Source organism: Topomyia yanbarensis, chromosome 1 (assembly GCF_030247195.1).
Source record: "Topomyia yanbarensis strain Yona2022 chromosome 1, ASM3024719v1, whole genome shotgun sequence".
Lineage (NCBI taxonomy): Eukaryota > Metazoa > Arthropoda > Insecta > Diptera > Culicidae > Topomyia > Topomyia yanbarensis.
Window position 1 is genome coordinate 55,564,930 of NC_080670.1, and position 7,318 is coordinate 55,572,247.

A 7,318-nucleotide genomic window follows, 5' to 3' on the forward strand; every position below is an offset into this window, starting at 1 on the left:
TACATTATAGTGTATCATTTCAAAAACACGCTGCAATTTTTCTTTGCAAAAATATCGACAAACGACTCGGTGACGAGTTTTTTGTAGAACGTCTCTGGAAAAACATGATTCGCGGTGTTACCTGTCATTCAAAAACTACTTAACCAATTTCTTTCAAACTTTGCATACACATTCTATGTTAAAAATACCTAACCACTGCGTTGAGTTTTTGGGATAATTTTTCATTTAAGAATTTTTCGTGAAAAATAGTAATTTTTATATAAAATGAGTAAAACACTCCCTTAATTGAAAATTTATCTCAAAAATTCAACGTAAGGGTTAGGTATTTTTAACATAGAATGTGTATGTATGAAAGAAATGGCTCAGTAGGTTTGGAATGGCAGGTAACACCGCAAATCATGTTTTTCCAGAGACGTTCTACAAAAAGTTTGTTCACCGAGTCGTTTGCCGATATTTTTGCATAGAAAAATTACAGCATGTTATCGAAATGTACAAAAGTTTCGATCAATTCGCTTCACGCAAAGTTCCAAACAAAATCGCAAAAAGTGTGTTTTTTCACGCTGAAAACCTCCTCCGGATTTCTGCCCCAATTGTGTAGCAATATAGCTGTTAAAACGAGCGATAAAGTTTGTAATAAGTTTCGCAATTTTTATAAGTCTTTGCAGTGTCTTGCTATTCAAACACGTTCGATCTTTTTTATTTTCTCCACTTGACACTCATTTCCAACTCGACATTCCAACAATAATGTAGTTGATACCTGTAAATGGGAAATTCACTTATTTTTACAAAGCAGATCAAGATTCTAGCGCTCCCTCAAGGATAGCGCCCTTGGAAGGGGCCAACCGCAAGCTACGGCTAGATATACGGTGTTTGGTACATGCAAAACTGACTCAGACATCACTTTAATTTTAATAACACCTCCTACTTAAACCGGGGTTATTGGCAGTCTGTGATAAAGTTGTAGCCAAAAAAAATATCTTTCTTATTTTCGCTTGTTGCGTTGCGTTGCGTTACGTTGTGACGATGATTTTGGCGGATTGCACACTGACTTCATCATGTATGACTGCTGATCATCTACCCATATTACCCATACCCGACCCATATTGAAACCTACACATGATAGCCATCATTGCCGGCCACCCCCATCTCCATCGTTCACGGGGAAGGATAAAGGATAAGGTAGACGGGAAGTGTTGATGCACTACCTACTTAACGGAAGGACGACGATTCATCAGACTCTTCCATAGGTGTTGGGGGTTGAGAAGGGTATAAGGTCTAGGATTCGCTCCAAGCAAGCGATGCGACCTGTAAAGAATATTTTATTTTGTAGATGTTTTGTTAGTCTTCGAGTACACTCGGAAAAGAAAAGATCTTGTTTAGTTTTTGGTTCTTTTCAAACTCTGGGCAGCCGGCTACCGAGAGTATCCTATGTTTCCTAACCAAAAGCAATTTGAACTCCACACAGCCGACCGTGGGAGTATTGCCTAGAAAAGCTAATCTTATATGCGTAATGGGCCGGATCACTATCTATTGTAACGGTATTTAGACAGAATTCGCTACTTCTTCTCTACGATATATTTATTTGGTTGAAAACTACCGAGTGATAACACGTTACACAGACAAAGAATTATGATAGCGCGAGATGTTATAAATCAAGGTACATACCATTTCCTATTTTACGTATCGGATGATTTGTAAAATACACGTATACGAGCGATACGAACGATCATTGAAGAGAAATACAAAAAATTGTTAACGTGTTACACGGGCTGGTTAGCAATAACGGAACTTGAAATTAGATTTAAAAAAGACGCGGTGAATTTTCAGTATGTATTGACCCGCGATCATCGACACTAGTCAGATTAAAGTCATGTTGCGGCTGATTTCCGATCAGATATTAATTTTTACGGTAATGTTTCTTTGATTAGACCTGTTCGCACCCTCTCATTCTGCTACTATCGGCAGAAGGCTGATAGCACCCAGTCGGTCTAAAGACCAAATGTCATCAATAGACTTAGACTCGCATGGAGGCATGCGATAGGAGACTTGTGAGAACTAAAGAGATTAAAAAACAAAGAAACGACATGTTCAGTCCTGAATCCGCTCAGCTATAAGCTTCTACAGCTGAATTGAAACTCCAAGCGGAACATGGCGTCTCCTTGCCATTCCAATCCCTTTAGTGAAGACTATGTTATCTCACCGTTTGACGAACTATCTTTCTTATTTTCGCTTGTTGTGATAAACTGATACATACAGTGGCATCTAGCTATGAAAAATTGGCTTTTCTACATGGAAATTGTTGAAAAACCCCATACAAACTCTAAGCACGTTGTTCCGGCAGCTAGATCTATCTGATTTTGTTCAAATTTGGAATAAATGCTCCAGGTGGAACTGTCAATCGACCCAGGGGTTGGCAGATTAAGTTTTCAAAAATTTGTTTTTTTTCTGGGCTGTCTAGTCCAACACCTGTACTAAGCCACAAATTTGCTAAATCACCTTAAGGTTCAAGTTACCTTTTTTAAGCATGTGTTAGAATTGAACGCTTGGTAGTGTGGGTAGGAAAATTTGTGTTCAGCTTTGCCACCGGATTATCCATTTAAACCTTTTTAAAACTCTAAAAGAAGAATATCAGTCGATTTATTAGATCATCACGATTCAATTCATGCAAAATACCTGCTGGAAAAACCATCGGCTTAGCTAAACGGTGCTTTTGAAAAAGTGGCTGTGGTTTTTTCATTGCGCAGTTGTGGTGCGTACCCCAGCTCGGTGTGGTAGTGTGATAAAAAATCACAGCCACTTTTTCAAAAGCACCATCCAGCTAAGCCGATGGTTTTTCCAGCAGGTATTTTTCATGAATTGAATCGTGATGATCTAATAAATCGACTGATATTCTTCTTTTAGAGTTTTGAAAAGGTTTAAATGGATAATCTGGTGGCAAAGCTGAACACAATTTTTCTTACGCATACTACCAAGCCTTGAGGTAACTTGAGCCTTAAGCACAACCTGACAAAAACTTTGGATAATTCAGAAACGGAGTCCATTGTTGCCATTTTCTCCAAGCGATCGAAGGCCTGTATGAAAGTCAAGGGAGCATATTGCTATTTAGACATTAATGTGAAAATTCAATTGACTATCGTAGTGCACTTACATTTCTCATAAATATATTATTTATTTCATACACAAGCAATGAAGCAAGAACGTGCGGTCGCGATAAACGGGTGTAATAAGAACGGCTATACCATCATATCCAGAGACAGCAGTCGCGGATGCGAACAAAAATTAACGACAAGTGCAGTCAGGGGGAACTCAAATGCAACCAATCCGTTTAAAAGATGTGAAGCAGAGCGAGAGGCTTTGCGAGATGAAATATTAAATCAACGAAGAAAAGAAAAAGGAAACAACTCTCCGCGAGTCCCGTCCCAGGTCATATATACAGCGATGACGTCACTTGCGTAAAGAACATAAGACTGATAGGAAAGAAAAATGTAAACAAATAAAACACTCTTCTGGACAACTCCTATCATTATATATGTGCGATTATTCTTGGTACCGTAGAGTAGTATTGATTTTAATTTAACTACTACATTACTGAAAACTCACTCATTTTAGCCACACAGGTCAACAAGTGTGAGTGATTTGCATTGACGACGGCGATTCAATTCAAGCTTAGAAACAAAAAGTGAATATTTATTAATAATACAATTAAGATTTTGAGAGTTTAACTGGATGAATATGTAATAAGATGACTAGATGAATTCAGGACGGGACGTGGTCAAGAAACCTATTAACGAAATACGTTTCCCAGGCATTTTCACAGCTTGTCTAAAACTGGGAAACTTTTTGTAAGGATTAATGCCCTTGTTCATTAGAAATCGAAAAAAGGGCACCGGGACAATCACAATAAATTGTCTCAATTTGCATATTCCCCACGTAGTTCGAATATAAGGCAGCAAGACTCTAAAGTTTTACGAGTGTTTTGAATAATATGAAAGTACAATATGGATATTTTGGAATAAACATCAACATTATGGCAAATGCGGGACACTTTCCGGGACGTCTTACCTTGCGGGACAAGATCTTGATATTTGTGACTGTCCCGCCTAATCCGGTACGTCTGGTCAATTTATGATAAGGGCCATTGATAATATATACCCTTTTTCTCAGATTTACGATGTGTACAATATCCATAAAAGTAGGCGGATTTTCAGACAAATGCGAACGCCTTCCTTTCAAATCAAGGCTTGCTTACTAATCATAGCCGTCGTTATCTGCACTGTGTTGGCCGGTTTAGGTTATATGCTGATATGTTTAGCATATTCGAGCATAAACGAATAGCATGAAATCTGTTGATGGTATTTTTACTCGGAAAACCTAGTGGAAAGATATTCACATCGTCAATTATGTTGAAAATGAATGGAACATGATTGAGCGGTTGGGCAAGTACGAATAAATTATGCTATAAACAACTGTCAGTTAAGCATAGTAGGGCATGCTTTAAGATGTATTCTTCCTTCAAGTTCTACACTAAAAAACAAAAATATGCAGAGTTAGCATAGTCCCGTCTTTTTTATTCTGCTGTTATTTTTATGCATTTTCTGGCATGTACTTATACTAGTATGCATTCAATGAGTGGATCGACCGAATATTTATTTATTTATTTGCATCATATACTTGTGAAGTAAGGCTGAATCTTTTTTAATTTTCGCAAGCGGAATATGTCCAATGCATTAAATTTACAGCAGAAGAAACGAGAGGCAGATAGAAAAGTATGCTATCGATAATTAAATAAAGTTAAATTCGAACATGTGGTGAATCTGCTGAAAAAGATCAGTCGAAAAGTAAAACGCGCGGAAAATAATTCAAAAGTGCACATAACAATTTGTGGCGTTTTCACATATTCGTCCCGAAATGGCAATCGCTTGCTGGACAGATTTTGCAATACTGCAAGTCGCCTTAAATGATTTTAAGAATCTAAGACAACACAAAAAATTAAATAAGTTATGGAATTAGAGGTGTGCGCCGCGAATTTCAGGTAAAAATTGTCGGAGCGCTGCACAGTGGCGGATTTGCCTAAAAACCTGACCAGAAGTCGAAAATTTTATGGTCGTACTTTGGGTTCTAGTACATATATTGTCCTTCAGATGGTGCTGTCGCATACTATTTTAAGTAAAACGCTCCAAAATTTCGATATTTGAGGTGTTGGCACATCAAAACAGCTTAAACTATCGCGTTTTGTTCACATTTTTTATCAAGCGCTCGAAATATCAATGTTATTCAAGTTTAGCTGGATTTTGATAAAAATGCTGATTTCGATTATAGAATAATGGAAAGTTATGTTAACAGTATGTACTTTATTTAATGTATTGATGTCAAAAGATATTATTTTGTTTGTTTATAGAAAATGTCAATAATTTTCACGCTTTTGTAGAAGTCGTTTTCAACACAAATTTTAAATTATTGAAATACTTTTTTTGTCCACGTATGTCCACTATGTTTCAAGGCAATTTGTGTTCCTTGAACGATTCTCTATTAGGAACATTATAGAATTCTTGCCCGAACTTTCCCGTTTTTGAGTAATCTTTGATTAAGTGGGACGAGGTCGGATTATAAGGTTTTCAGTTTAAAATTTAGACTCGTACTTTTAATTGCTGCTGCACCTCCGGTTGTCATAGCGAGTCGCACAATACTGCATTTTGATCAGAAAGAATTGTATATTCAGTGGGGAAAATTTCCTCGAGTTTCCTAAACATGTTCAAAAGTTATCAAAAGTGGCACGCAAAAGACATAAATAATTTTGGTCGATCTTATTGAAAATCAACGAGGTCAACAGAAGTGATCGCCAAAGGTTACAAATTTCAAAAATCGATTATGAATATCATGCCTAAACGTTACCGGGAAACTATAACGTATGATCATGCAAAGCAAAACAAATATAGAGGTGAAATATATGACTGGATACTACGAACGAAAATCAGTAAAGTAGAACAAAAGAATACTGGGATCTGCGGCCGTGGTTTGGCCATAAAGTTCACTTTGGCGTACACTCCAGCTTGGCGGATTTGTTTGTGAGAAGGTTGTCAGTCGTAGTATGTCAGCAAGCATGACAACAAAACGTGGTTGCTCAAAACTATACCAGGAAGCAATACAATGATGTTCTGACCAAGTATAACGCATGAATTTATATGGATGCTTCATCGTAATAATGGAAATTGGACAAAACCTTGGTCTAAAAATTGAAATAAAACTGTAAATCTTAGTGAATTTCACTTGTTTTTATATTTTTGACATGTTCATTTTTAGTCACTGCAATTTGCATGCAAACTTGTTGTCAATTTTCATTCCATACATTTCGTCGCAGAATCGGCTTATTTTCTATAATTTAAAAAAATACTATTTTTCGTTCTTTGAGGAATATGTGCATCGGACAGTAATTGAATAATAATCGTACAGAGAGTTTAAAAGTTTTGTAACTATGTTATATTATATTTCAAGATACATAGTTTGAAATGACTAATAAAATCAATTCTCACAATAGCTACATCATCTAGACACCCAAACATCTTAATGCGTGCAAATCAACAAATTCTATCATTTAACTGCACACAATTTAAAATTCGATGCATTATAAAAGTTATTGTCATACACTGGAACCATTAAATCTTCATTCATGAAAATTTACTTATATTTAGATTAAAATGTCGGCCATTTTGTATCCTCCATTATGAATTTTGAAAATCAGACGTCAAAATCGTAATCTACGCCCCAAAAAACCGTGGTATGTACCTTTGCAGGTCAATCAAAACCATTTTCGACTTTTGGCCAGGTTTTTAGGGAAATCCGCCACCTGGAATCGGCAGCGTTGCGTGGCGGCGCACACCTCTACATGGAATTACGATTTAATCAATATTTTGGTTTAATTAAATACAAAACATTTGAATTTGATTTAATGACAACTCTGACAATACACCTTTTCCGTCAGACCTAAATTTCATTTTTCTTAAAGAAAAACATCCTAATTCCTCAAATTCTCTCAAAAACCAGGAACCAAAAACAATGTCTTTTATTGTCCAATACAACGATCATCAGCCTTTTTTTGCATCACGGACCCCTAAAAATCACCCTGGGTTGTTGCGCCCACGGCTTCCCGATCAGAATGAAATAACAAAATTATAACAGAACACAATTTTTGTTACATATTGTGTTATAAATTAGGTCTCGTTAGTAGTTAAAATAACAGAAACTTATAACAAGTAACAATGCGAGATATAGTTTTGAAATATGTGTATATGTGTTTCTAATCGGGTTAACATCAATTTTT

At 36.4% G+C, this 7,318-nt stretch overlaps 1 protein-coding gene across 2 annotated transcripts in view; it reads right to left on the reverse strand.

Moving 5' to 3' along the window:
* Positions 1-7,318, reverse strand: part of LOC131677638 (transcription factor IIIB 90 kDa subunit) — a 60,724-nt gene that overhangs the window by 22,240 nt on the left and 31,166 nt on the right. The window lies entirely within an intron of this gene.